The sequence below is a fragment of the Schistocerca piceifrons genome, chromosome 4 (genome assembly GCF_021461385.2).
Source record: "Schistocerca piceifrons isolate TAMUIC-IGC-003096 chromosome 4, iqSchPice1.1, whole genome shotgun sequence".
NCBI lineage: Eukaryota > Metazoa > Arthropoda > Insecta > Orthoptera > Acrididae > Schistocerca > Schistocerca piceifrons.
This window is the reverse complement of record NC_060141.1, coordinates 577,341,573-577,355,028: the sequence shown is the minus strand read 5'-3', so window position 1 is coordinate 577,355,028 and position 13,456 is coordinate 577,341,573. Positions and strand designations below refer to the sequence as shown.

General features: G+C 41.4%; 1 protein-coding gene across 1 annotated transcript in view; it reads right to left on the bottom strand.

The window, feature by feature from the left end:
• LOC124794770 (nascent polypeptide-associated complex subunit alpha, muscle-specific form-like) overlaps positions 1-12,377 on the bottom strand; it is a 59,355-nt gene extending 46,978 nt beyond the window's left edge. Inside the window, exon 1 of the mRNA XM_047258396.1 lies at positions 12,240-12,377. The gene's annotated coding sequence lies outside the window, so the exon portion shown is untranslated. The remainder of the gene's footprint in view (positions 1-12,239) is intronic.
• Positions 12,378-13,456: the final 1,079 nt, after the last annotated feature.

The window sequence follows — 13,456 nt, the reverse complement described above, 5'->3', positions numbered from 1 at the left end:
TATAGTCGTAAATAACGCTCGTATTTGGAACAAGTGTAGCCGTTCGGATAACGGTAGTTGTGGTAATGAAGAGGAAGAATTTTTAAAAATGAACCGAACAATGTGAAATAATAATCATGAATTTATGATACATGCTTGTGTATACATTTCCATGCATATAATGTTGAACAAAATTCTTTACAGGGGTCTGCAATACATCTGTATAAACGATACTTGACGTAAGAATGAGATATTCGTGTACTTTTTGTTCTTCATTTTCTCCAAGGGATAGAGTTTGTGGTCACGGTTATTATCTATGACAATGCTGTGTACACTATACAGTTTATCATGTTATTAAGTACTTTAAAACAAACAAAATGTTATATGTTATAAAATGTTAAAAGCTAGTTAACCTTTCTAACGATACCACATTCATTCCTGTGCGATTAGTATATGTTGAGATTTTGACTTGAGAGGTAAATAATGTGATTATGGATGTGACGCATTTTTGAAGTTGATGATCTAAAATTACATCCTTTTACGATTATATTTAACATGGATCCAACAAAACGGACAATAAGTAGGAGATAAAGCAGCCAAATATTTCCAAAACCTATATTATTCCTATTGCAATAATGTTTATTAATAAAGAATGTGTAAAGTCTGGAGTGGGAAATAATCAGGAGTGAGAATACTGTTGGTTATAAACAGAAATAACTAATTATAAAGAGACTTTGACTAATCTTCCTCGAAAAAGTGGTAATGCGTAAAGAACACACGTTAATTAACAGCGGAATGCAGTCGCGGTACCGCACATGGCATTCTGTGAAACTAAACAATGCTCCAGGAATCTCTGAATTTAGTTGTTGTTGATCACGTTAGAAGAAGACTGTGATTCCACAACAGTTGGGAAACGGTTCGCAGTCTTCTTGACAACAATACTTCGAAAAAGGCAATAAAAGAAGTCGGAACGCCACACAACAGCGGCTCTTACGGCCTTCCTTTGATCCGCCCAACAGCGTAGTGCTCATTGTTATGGAAAGCAGAGCAGAGAGTGACCTACAAGAGTAAGATGACACAGCTCCATATCGAATGTTTGATGTTATATTTTACAAAGAGAAGATGTTAATTGCCACAGCACAGCAATCAGCCAGTCACATAACGCTATAGCTGGCTAAAGAAGAGGTTTTGTAAAATCACAGAAATGACAATTCTGTAGTGAATAATGCCCCTCTTGCCCAGCCCGCTCACCGAGGAAGCCTATGACCGGCATAATTTCCCATGAACGTCTACATCTACTTTGACATCACTACTCCGCAAGTGATATGAAAGTATGGCGTTTATTGGCGGGATATCCTCTTCGGGATTCGGCCGCGCGTTGCAAGTCTTTTTAGTTGACGCCACTTCGGCGACTTGCGTATCAATGATGATGAAGGACACACAACATCAGTCCCCTGCCGGGAATCGAACCCGGGCCCCCTTGCGTGGCAGGCGGTAACGCTACGGCTGCGCTACGGAGGCGGACACTCCGCAAGTGATCTGACGGTGTGTAGCGCAGGGCAATTCTGACACCACTAACTGATCTCCACTTCCCTGTTCACTGCCGAATGGGAAGAATGGTTGTAGGTAAGCCCCTGTTTTAGCTCTTAATTTCTCAAATATTCTTATCTCACAATGTTGCAAACAAAAAGATCCAATATCTATAGTGATTGCTAAAGTCACAGTACTTCCTGTCAGGCTAGCAGTGCTAAATCTACAGTTCAGTAGAGTTGCTGATAAGCATTCCTAGAAAGTGTGAGAATTCCGTAATGAATAAAAAGCTTGCCCGAGATTCCAAGAGGAGGTGAGTACACCCTCCTGATTCCCCCCCCCCCCCCCCCAACCTCTCACACCCTCCGTCCTTGTGGACACCTAGGTTAACCGAGCAGCTACAATGACGCAACTAATTGAACGTTCTGGCTGGTAGCAGTTGAAAACAGGAGCAGAACTAGGGAGCAAAGTGACACTGCTATGGGGGCCAACGATGGCACCTGTAGTTTATATCAAATCTTGTGGTTGTATTGTTTTGATTATAATAAATTTATCTTTCACAAACCTCTATTTCAGAACAGTATTTTGTAAAAACTGATTACTCATTGTAAGTTTCATCACAAGTTTTAAAACTCTAAATGTTTGATTTTTATGGCCGTTTGTGAGGGGGGAGGGCGAGGGAAAGGGGCGTTGTGTGGTGAAAGAGGTGCTTTCCGGCACCTAAAAGCTTAGAAATTAAGCGCTGCATTCAGGGGACCATATCTTTTCAGTATTTTTTCCGACGTCATGAAGGACCAATGGAGAATATGATCCCATCGATATCTAACTTCTAGTTCAATTAAAGGAAGCAAGAGAGACTAGCGAATAGAATCCATCTACGCCGAGGCCACTGTAAACGGGGCAAGTTCGGATAGGGGAAGCCTGATGGTATGGAAAGGCAAGTCCCCACGGAATAAATTAAAGAAAAAAAGGAATAAATGTTATTATAACCAACAATAACACAATGCAGACTGATATTACGCGACAGACACGGCATTACCTCAAGGAAATCTGCGAGAAGAGTGAAGTAATGTTCATGGTGGAGTTCGCATTCTGCGCGGACGAAATGGCAAGAAAGGCCATTCACTAATAAGCACTGCCAACAGGATGAAAATGTAACTTAGAATCGCTGTGTTATTTGGCGTCGCTCATCTGCTCAGTGCACCCTATTCACGTCGACGTTTCTATATAGTTCGAAAACCAATTATTTACAAAAAATAAAATTAAGCAGGGCACATTCCACACCATAACTCCATTCACATCGAAAACCTATTGCCGAAGAAGAGTAAAATATAAAACGAAACATTCAAAACAGTAGCTACTTATTGCTATAGCAAATATTTCCTAGCATTACAGGGTTCCCTAAGATGTTATATCCAAAATCGCACTGACGAGCAAGGCTCAATAATTAATTGCAGTAAGTGACACATTCATCGGTAAGATATAATACTGCCTATAACAAGCCACTTTCTCAGTTGTTATTTGTGACAGCTGTCGCTACAAGTTAAATCGTATTTTACTTAATACCTGCTCAAGTGCGATTCAGATTACACAAACATTAACTAAATTTGTATTGTTCAGTAGCTCTTTTGGTCCCATCAGCTATGAATCCTTTTCGAAGCACAGGACTCTTGCTTTCCTAAGTTACAAACAGATCCCTTCCGTGTACCAAATTTTCGTAAGAGTAGCTTTCTCTGGCAATTACGTTTAATTTGTTCATGTTTCTGTTCGAATCGTATTAATACTTGTGAAACATGGCATATTACCAGTGATTTTCGAAATAAAAATAATTACAGATGAACCTTGATTTGGATCGCCACAACACCAAGCAAAAGAATAACTTCCGTATTGCATTTACCTTTTTCTAGGGGTGAAAGTGGGGTTCTGTATTGCCGTACAGGCGTTTGTAATAAACTGCCGGCAGACTTCAAGAAAGTGATGATTTGAGGCCCAATAATTGTGCAACATCATCCTAGAATTTCATTCCAATTTACTTCAACCCTCAGTAAAACATTACGCATTTTGATGAAATCGTTCCGCTGGATGAGGTCTCCACACTGGCCGATAACAATGAACACTGTTGTTATGAAAATAATACTTCGATATTGCTGCTATTTAGGCGCTTCTCTTTAGGTTCAAGTACAGAAGAAAATACTACCAGTCCGAAACAGAAGCGACTTTTCCCTTGACGTCTGACATATACATTTCAACCACATATATAGAACATTAGGCAATGTTTTCAGAGGTAGGGAAATATTTATCCCAACGAACACGGCGGTGAAACACTGTAACAATAGCGCTCTGTCTTTTGAAATTCTCTGGAACTTGTCCAGGATCGGAAATAGTCGAAGGCCCCCAGTGACTGAAACAGCTGATGATGACCATGAGGTGATGCCATCCTCAGCACACTTCGGCGAGACCTCGATAACGTCAGGTGAAACTCGGAATGGTTGCACAGGAGTGGCAGCTTCAGACGATTCTCATCCAAGTGAACTACAGCGACTGGACTTCCTGCATCCCTTCGATAAGAACTATGGGAAGACAATTTCGTATTTAATGTCTAACACACTTATAACGGCAAAACTGCTGGCATAATCACTCTCACAGAGTGTCCGGAGTGATTCCTTCGAATATTGTCCTGCCCGTAGATATGCATTCCCAATATGGCAATTGTTCCACTCCCCACTGGCTCGGATGTGGAAGAAAACAACCAAAATCGTTCTGTCTGCTTGGGTATGGAATGAAAATAATGTGAACAGGCGTATCGTCTAAGAGATTGATTTTCTGGGGTAACTCATCACTTTAGAAAGAAAGTATCGAGTGTACAAATGCGAGCAATAAAAGTAATACGTGTTGTTAACCTGCTGTCGTCATGTAGATACCCAAGCAAGAAGTAAACCATTTTAACTTCACGATTACAGTTTGTATATTCGCTAATAAAAATCGTCATAAATAATAACCCACCTCAATCTGAGACGACCAGTGATACCCATCCCTACAACACTGGAGGAAAAAATGACCTTGATTACCCGTTATTAAAATGTCAGTGGCTCGGAAAGGAGTTCAATATGCAACAACAAATATTTGTGAATATTTGTCCAGTAACATAAAATGTTTTGACAGGTAGCAAAGCAAGTTTTAAGTCTAACGTAAAATCATTTATTCTGAACAACTCCTTCTGTTCCAAGGACGAATTTTTGTTTAAAAGCTGGTAATCTATAAAAAAATATTCCTTAATGTTAACACTAGCCACGTATACATATCCTGTAAAATTACTCGTTCCACATCATTTCGATGAAAGAATCGTTCAGATGCTTTATGGAACATGTAACTAACTAAAAAATAACTAACTACCCTTCTCACTGATTGCGTTAAGGAGGGTGAAGGAAAACTGGCAAGGATTATGCAAGTCTTACGGGCCAGCTAAATGAAATAATGCGTCAATTACAAAATACGAACAATTAAATGAAATAAGTTTACTGTTCCCTGTCGTTATCAGTGACTGGTAACAGTAAACTTATTGTTTCATTTAATGTCAATAATAGTCACGGTAAAGTCTCACCTAAAATGTTCGTATTTAAAGAACAATTAATATCTTGTTTCTTCACGACAATGAACTTTTCTACAATACTTTGATAGCAGCATAATGAAAGAATTTTAAGTGTAAGGCCGGCCGATGTGGCTGAGCGGTTCTAGGAGCTTCAGTCTGGAACCGCGCGACCACTACGGTCGCAGGTTCGAATCCTGCCTCGAGAATGGATGTGTGTAATGTCCTTAGGTTAGTTAGGTTTAAGTAGTTCTAAGTTCTAGGGGACTGATGACCACAGATGTTAAGTCTCATAGTGCTCAGAGCCATTTGAACCATTTAAGTGTAAGTAGCTGGAGCATTCTAATTTATCAACTTCTGATTTCCATTTATTTCCATATTTGTGCATATCAGTGCAGATGTTATGACAGCTGTAGACGAATATTTTTTAGATTGTAGAATCTCAACAAGATTTTCATATTGAGTGCCATAACCACAGATTTATTAAAAGAAAATTCATTTTGCACTTTCGCTGTATTATGATCCTAGCTGATTTCGGTGATGTGCCATTTCCAAATGTTTATTCTTATTCTCGTCATTTTACACCATCGTCCTGTGTGGTGTATTTAACATACGGATATCATTGAAATTTATAATTACTAACGTATTAGATACGAACAACGTTCCATACTCGTCAACGATTTAAGTGACACTAATGTCGTCGTTGCAAATTACATAAACATAAAAATGCATGATACATTGTACACGGTTTTTTTTGACACTATGGTTTGGTGTGTGATGTGCCAAAACAACGGTAACATAAGGGGACACTTAACTGCATGAAGTACAATATTACGTAGGGAGTCAGCCTTCTGTACGCTCTATGTATGAAATGGGAAGAATCTTCCGCATTAAACTTTTCATTATTTCTACAGTGATTGTCACAGAAAGCGTAAGGGAAATGTAAACAGCCGAACTATCTCAAGTCATTTTGTCTGAACATGGGTCACTTTTAGAGTTACACGATGGCGAAGAACGACTCTGGAGAAGGAAAATTCAGAGAAATTGTTGAAAATTCCAAGATCCACACAGAGTTGTGATAACATGCGAAGAAGAGTAAGAGGAGTTACTTTCCATTCGAGCGTTGAAGTCACCATAAGAGTTTAATATTCTACAAAAGCCTTTAAAATATTAGCATGTCACTTGGACGATCGGGGAATTACTGTGATTTAGTGATTGACTCGTACGCGAGCGGAACGAAGAGTGACGTTCGTATTGTTGTCCGTCCATCCCGAATTAGGTTTTCCGTGTTTGCCCAGATAATTTTAGGTTGTACCTTCGAAACTCTTTGCTCGATTTCCTCCACCGGTTAATGCTATGCGTTCGCTGTAAACAAACGGTTGAGTTCTAACCTTCCTCCATTCTTCGATCTCAAGCACCCGTAGTTTGTAATGGTTAGACCACTTGTTCCTCCTCGTCGTGTTGCATCATTACATTCACTTCTTTGCTTTACGCCCTCCACTGAATCTCTAAATCTGATTTTCATGTCTTAATCGAAAATCCGGGAGTGGGGGCAAAGGGGAAGTTCACTGTCCATAAGCTTCCTATTCCTGCAATGCAACGTCAGTTCAGTAATGTTTCAGAGACGCTTTCTTGTTTATGCGTTTCTGAAATGTGTACCTGACGTGGAAAACGCCAAAGAACCTAGCGTTAACACCAACGTAAAAATGATACATACAGCTACTGTGGGTGACAAAACAGTATTGTATACATATACCTATACATTTCGAGACACAGTTTGCTAAGTAACAACCAGTTCACATAAACGACGTGAGTGTACTAAGGTTTTTAAACTTGGCATACATATTGCCTCACAAACACCTGTGTCACACTATGTTTAACCTTAGGTTGCAAAAATAGGTCCTACTCTGTTGCCGCATGTTAGATGCTAGAAAAAATTACCATTGACGTAAAACTGCCTTATCTTATTAATATTTAATCTGATTCTTCCCACAGTGATATTAATGGCAATCTGCCAGTTGCATTGGAATGTGAAGGGCAGATCCCCTCCGCCGGCCTATGTGGCCGAGCGGTCCTAGGCGCTTCAGTCCGGAACCGCGCTGCTGCTACGGTCGCAGGTTCGAATCCTGCCTCGGGCATGGGTGTGAGTGATGTCCTTATGTTAGTTAGGTTTAAGTAGTTCTAGGAGACTGATGACCTCAGATGTTCAAGTCCCATAGTGCTTAGAGCCATTTGAACCATTTGAACAGATCCCCTCCACCCTCCAAGCACTAACGGTGCTTCTCGCAAATGGTAAATTACATTCCAACGGCACGTGTATCTCCTCTCTCTCCTAATATCTATCATCTACAACACAGAAACAACTGCCCACTGAATAAGTCACGGTGAGCGACACTATATTTTGTTCGTATCTGACAGGCAGGAGACCAAACCACTGGTATTGGCATGTAAGCACAAGACTTGAAACGTACGAAATCCCTTGATTGTGTAGTATCCACTTTCTACAGCTTCCAGTATCTTGAAGAGTGAATTAAAGAAAATTTTTGTTTGAATGCTCCTGTTACTTCTGGCCTATAGAGTCTGTTCACTTATACAGGGTGTACATAAAGTCCGGCAACACTTTCAATTATTTATTGCACAAGAACCAAAAATCGTACAGATATCAAACATATGTCATTTTGAAGAGAAACTTGAAAGTTTTCTTCACGTATACCGCCACAGTTTAGTTTGGTAATTTGCCGATACTCAGGGCTAGTCGCAAATATGGCGAGTTCAGGTGCGGAGCGAGCTTTCTGCTGTTGGAGTTCGACATAAAAAGTTTGCTACAACTGATGTTTCAAATGCAATCGGACTCTCCGTTCATCTTTCATGAGGATGGGGCTCCACTCCATTTTCATCGTGAAGTTCGTGGGTACCTGAACACGGAGCTGCCGCATCGATAGATCGGCCGTGCTACAGAAGGGGACAGCTGTTTCATGAAATGGCCTCCGCGATCACCAGATGTCACTCCGTGTGACTTTTTTTCTGTGGAACACTTAAAGATCTGGTGCATGTACCACCTCTATCACGTGATGTAGCAGAGCTCCGGGAGAGAATACGGGAAGCGACCGCCACAGCCGACGACTGGGACGGGTATGGCAAGAATTAGATTACCGTACTGACGTCTGCTGGGTCACTAGGAGTTCGCATACCGAATGTTTGTACAAAAAGAAAAAAAGAAAAAACTTTCAGAGTTTCTCTTGAAAATGCAATATATATGACATCTGTACAATGTTTAGTTCTTGTGCAGTAAATAATTAAGTGTTCCCGGACTTTGTGTACACCCTGCATTTATTGTGGCGGTAATTCAGCACGACATACATGCAACGAAAGCGTTGTATTTAAATTCACGACAACTTAGTTGTACATCACTGTTAAATTATTATCACTTTCATCGCTGATTTTTCTTTAAATGTCATGTAGAAACCTTAAGTAAGTTTTCGCCTGGTATGATCACACAGCAAGTGGTCTCCTAATTACATAGGAAGCGATCTAAAGCATTTGGCAGTAGGTATAAAACTTGGCGCCCTGCGACACTCAGATTTTAAACCAAGCAAGTAGCTAATTTCGTTATAACAGCATTCTCCATATCTCGGACGGAATAATCACAAGTATATTACAAGCGACAGTAAAATAACCACGGGTCAAGTTCTTTACCACCTATAGGTACAAATTACAATGCGACAATCTGTCAACAAAATTTTATTGAGTGACCTTGAGTGACGCCATCCACCGTATCTCTTTCTAGCCATACAACTGACGAAAGCGACGCGAAACTGTTTGCTGCCGTCACTGAGCAATACAAAAAAATCATTTCGCAGTACATTTACTCCTTAATTGTATTTGCCGCTATCAGTAAAAATCTTCGTTGAACAAACTGTCGGTGGAGGTTCGTATCCTCCCTGGAGCACGAGTGTGTGTGTTTGTCCTTAGGATAATTTAGGTTAAGTAGTGTGTAAGCTTAGGGACTGATGACCTTAAAAGTTAAGTCCCATAAGATTTCACACACATTTGAACAGACGGTGATAAAACACCAACCACAATACAAGACAGAAAAATAATTCCTGTACAGGTTTTTCAAGGGGGAGAAGGGGGTTGCTGTATTCCAGTGCAAAAGTGTTCAAAGTCTTCGCTTATAAGCGATATCAAGCTCGATTAGCAGCTCTGTAAGCTTTGCGCCCTTAGAGGTTCAGTCTGATCGATACGAATCTCAGGACAAGTGGATGAACTAAACGGTTAGACTCCCTCACGTGAGGGTCTCTCCAGATAGCTTGCGACGACGGAGGTTCGTGTAGCTTTTGTAAAGGTGCATCTTTTACGTAGTTGCTCGAATTCTTGCCTTACACCGTGTCGCATTCGTCATCTGACTGACGAAGGAACAAGCACATTCATGGCTACAGCAACCTCTTGCTGTAGGTTTGCCCGACTTGCATGATTACCTTTTATTTCGACCGTTGATCAAAATATGATTAGGTCAAGAAAATCTGATGTATTATAATTATGGACACACATGAAAGACACTGGCAAGGAGGGGCAGGACGACAGGACACGTTTGAAGTCATCAGGAAATAACTCCACGGTATAAGAAGGGACTGTAAAGGGTAAAAACTACAGGGGAAGACAGAGGCTGGAATATATCCAACAAATAAATGAAGGCGTATGGTGCAAGTGTTACTCAGAGATGAAGAAGTTGGCACGACGGAGGAATTCGTTGCGGGCCGCATCGAGCCAGCCAGAAGACCGATTTTTTTAAAAAAATTACGTCAGTGCACGTTGTTTTAAGGACTGTAATGTAATTGTGAGGAAGCTCGGGTGATTGGTGCACGCTCAGTAGATGGAGACAGAGAGGAGGGGAATGTACGAAGAGCGGGAAAGACTCAACCATTCCAAGATCACAAATACTTACGCGGTAAACACATTCCTCCTTACATGCACTCATGAACTGCCCCATTACGAATGTGTATCAAGTTGCACAACATCAACAATTCCGAAAAAAATTTCTGCACAAGTTCTTTGGAGGATTCAGTCTGTTCTGACATCGAAATTCTGTTATTAGCACTGAGAAATATTGGGATCCACTAAAAAATGTAAATCTTGGGCTAAAGACAACATTACAGTTTGTCTCAGAATCAAAACAGTCTGTTATCTACGGCTGTACTTAGATAGGTTCATCTGCAAACAAGAGACCTCCCAAATCAAACGAAAAGGGCCGGGAATATGTTAGACCTTGCGAAAACAATAGTTGGGTTCCGTACATAGATTTTTAAACGGTTCCTTAGAATGAATGTGGGTAGGAAACAGCTGACACTGGGCTTGCCTTGCTAGCACAGCCACGTACGTGTGTTCCAAACTTTGATCATTCGCCACTGCGGACTTCTACATTGGAATGCGGCTGACTAGCTCGAGATTGGTTTCGGTGTGGCTTTACATGTTAGTCATGGGAAGATTTGCCTGTGTTCAATTTCCGCGTTATACATTCACTCGAAAACGTGAAAATGCAATTTACGTTACACAAACAGCCATTCTGTCCTTCAAGCGTATCGATGCCTAGGTTTAGACAATAATCATCCGAGGCAGTCAGGGAGAATACTCACAGAAAAATAAATTTAAAGTATCCAAGACAAGGAGTTTCTTCAGTCCGAGCGTGTGTTCCTTCGACAGCATGATAAGCCATGACCTTGCTTCCTTTGTTAACCCGGCAGTAAACTCAGCTGGTCTGTCAGACCGCGGAGAAATCTTCACATTAATACAATGTCTGAAAATTGGTTAAAAGAAGCCATCTTGTCGTAACATATAAAAGATAACAATAAGAGTCGTCTGATGGTAATTAAAAATCGATGTAATCTGTAAGGGTCTGAAAGAGCAGCTACGTGCTTGACGTTTGTGCATCCCGTTTCAAGGCGCGTGCACTGCCAGGCTAACGCAGGAAAAACATTGGTGAGGGAGCATGATGGAGGAGAGTGACATTGCAAATTTTTCTGCAGGATGTCTATCGATAGGTCGAGCATACATCCATTCACACGAAAAGTATCACGCCCCACACTGAATTTGAAACTAGATTTGTTCTTCAGTTTAAAGATGATAAATACATAATCGAAGATATCCCTAAGTATTTTGAGCCACATAAAAACTGTTCAGTCTTAGATTTAAACTGCAAAGATGCTATTTTTAGAAGCTCATGGATCGCTGAGTCTGTAATGTAACGTTTCATAGTAGCGTAGAGATATGCGTATTCGAATTCGAAAAGATCCAACTAACTTCTTGGCAGACACACGCACAATCAAGACGTAAGTAGCTGCACTTCCTGTGCAAGGCACTGCGCACGGATGCAAATGAGACTCCGCGTAGGAGCGCAGATGTTGATGACTTTTCGAAACACTGAACACTCTGCATACGAAAGCCACTCCACAACAAGCATCTTGAAAAGAAAATTTTGCGAGATATCCGACATCGCGATATGTCGTAGGAAACATAAACCAGAATGTAGCGCAGGAAACAGAAACATGACTATAGTTCGAAATAACTGTCAGGAAAAGTGGCGATAAAGAAGCAAAGCCCCTGTAACTGGATGGCCTCGTTTATAGCAAACGAATGATACGGAACTCATTTCTGTGGCATAATCAAGTGATCACAGTGTACCTAAGTTCAGAATAACAGCCACAACTCGATGGGCCTCGATGGCGGACACGTGAATGTTTGCTTCAATTCTACACCTCCGAACTGCAAACCAGGTGTCCTTCGACGTTAAGTAAAGACAGCAGAATCTCTTTGCTAATGGTTGGCGTAAGATGGACCAATTGTTGCACCAAGAGCAAAAATTCAAATATGGGATGAGCACTCTACGTTGTGTATTTTTAGCGTATCTCTGGTGAGTGTCAATGATTCTCGGTTTGATTTGGATATACGACGTCGAATCTCGAAAGTGGTCAATTTATCTATCGGATCTACGGAGAGACTCTCGAATGTGGAAAAGTGTAAACTCGGCCATCGCCGGTGTTTAGTCTGCGTCGAAAGGTGTGGAACAGACACTCTCGCTGTAAACGATGTACGAAAATAACACACGAGGTGTGCAGCTGCCGGAGGCCTTCTGTCGCCAGAGACTTACTTGCGGCGTTGCGGCTGCTCGTCCTTCGGCGTCGTCGGGAACAATGAGGAGCGGGGTGGCACGCGGCTGGCGCACCCAGTGCGCATGCGCGCAGCGCGGCCGCCTATGATGGTGCGTGGGCCGCGATGCCAACAATCTAGACGCGAATAGAGCGCGCCCAGATGCTATTGTCCGCCTGCGCTTGATTGGTGGCCGGAGAGCGCCAGAGCTGGACCGCCGCCACCAACGACGCCGGTCCCGCTTTGCGACACAACTGAGTGCCTCATAGTGCTTTACACTGTCTGCAGTAATCTTCACGCATTTGCACGTGGCGGATGCTTCGACTGGGTCCGCAGCTGTTTGGCGGTTCTTCTTTCTCTACAAAATGCCCGCTGTGAAATTAAATTAGGTTACATGTACTTTCCGTTCCAAATGGTCCATAGTCAGTAGAACCTCCAGGCTGCAGAACGTGTCAAAAGGACAAGAATAACAATACACAACAAATATTTACAGTGAGAAACAAATGCGAGTATGCTAATGTACCTTCCACAGATCCCAAGTGGAATGATCGTCATGGATGTGGAATGAGTCACAAAAATTTTAAGCAGATTTTGATTTATGAGATAATAAACACTGAATAAAGAATCATTTTACAACACTTATTTACAATGATCGCATTACCGCTCTGATTTTGTGCAGAAGTCAGTGTGTACAAATATTCACGTTATTTTGTGTTGCCGGCCGAAGTGGCCGAGCGGTTCTAGGCGCTACAGTCTGGAACCGCGCGACCGCTACGGTGGCAGGTTCGAATCCTGCCTCGGGCATGGATGTGTGTGATGTCCTTAGGTTAGTTAGGTTTAATTAGTTCTAAGTTCTAGGGTCTGATGACCTCAGAAGTTAAGTCCCGTAGTGCTCAGAGCCATTTGAACCATTATTTTCTATTAATAGCAACACACGCACACACAGATCAGTTATTTCTACTAAGAAATTCATGAGTGGCGTAGGAATTGACCACCGATAAATCCTTTCGGCTAAACTGAACTGTATTGATAGTTAAACTTTTTTATGGCTGCTGACAAGTTATTGAAAATGTGTGTTCCTGAATAATGGAGAGCTTTTTGGACCAAAGAAAGTGACCTCAAATCTTTGTGCAGATTATTCTTTTTGTAGTATTGATTCCATGAACTGAGCTGTTCGTTTGAAAAAGAGACAAATATTTTAATGTCAAATTTTATTAA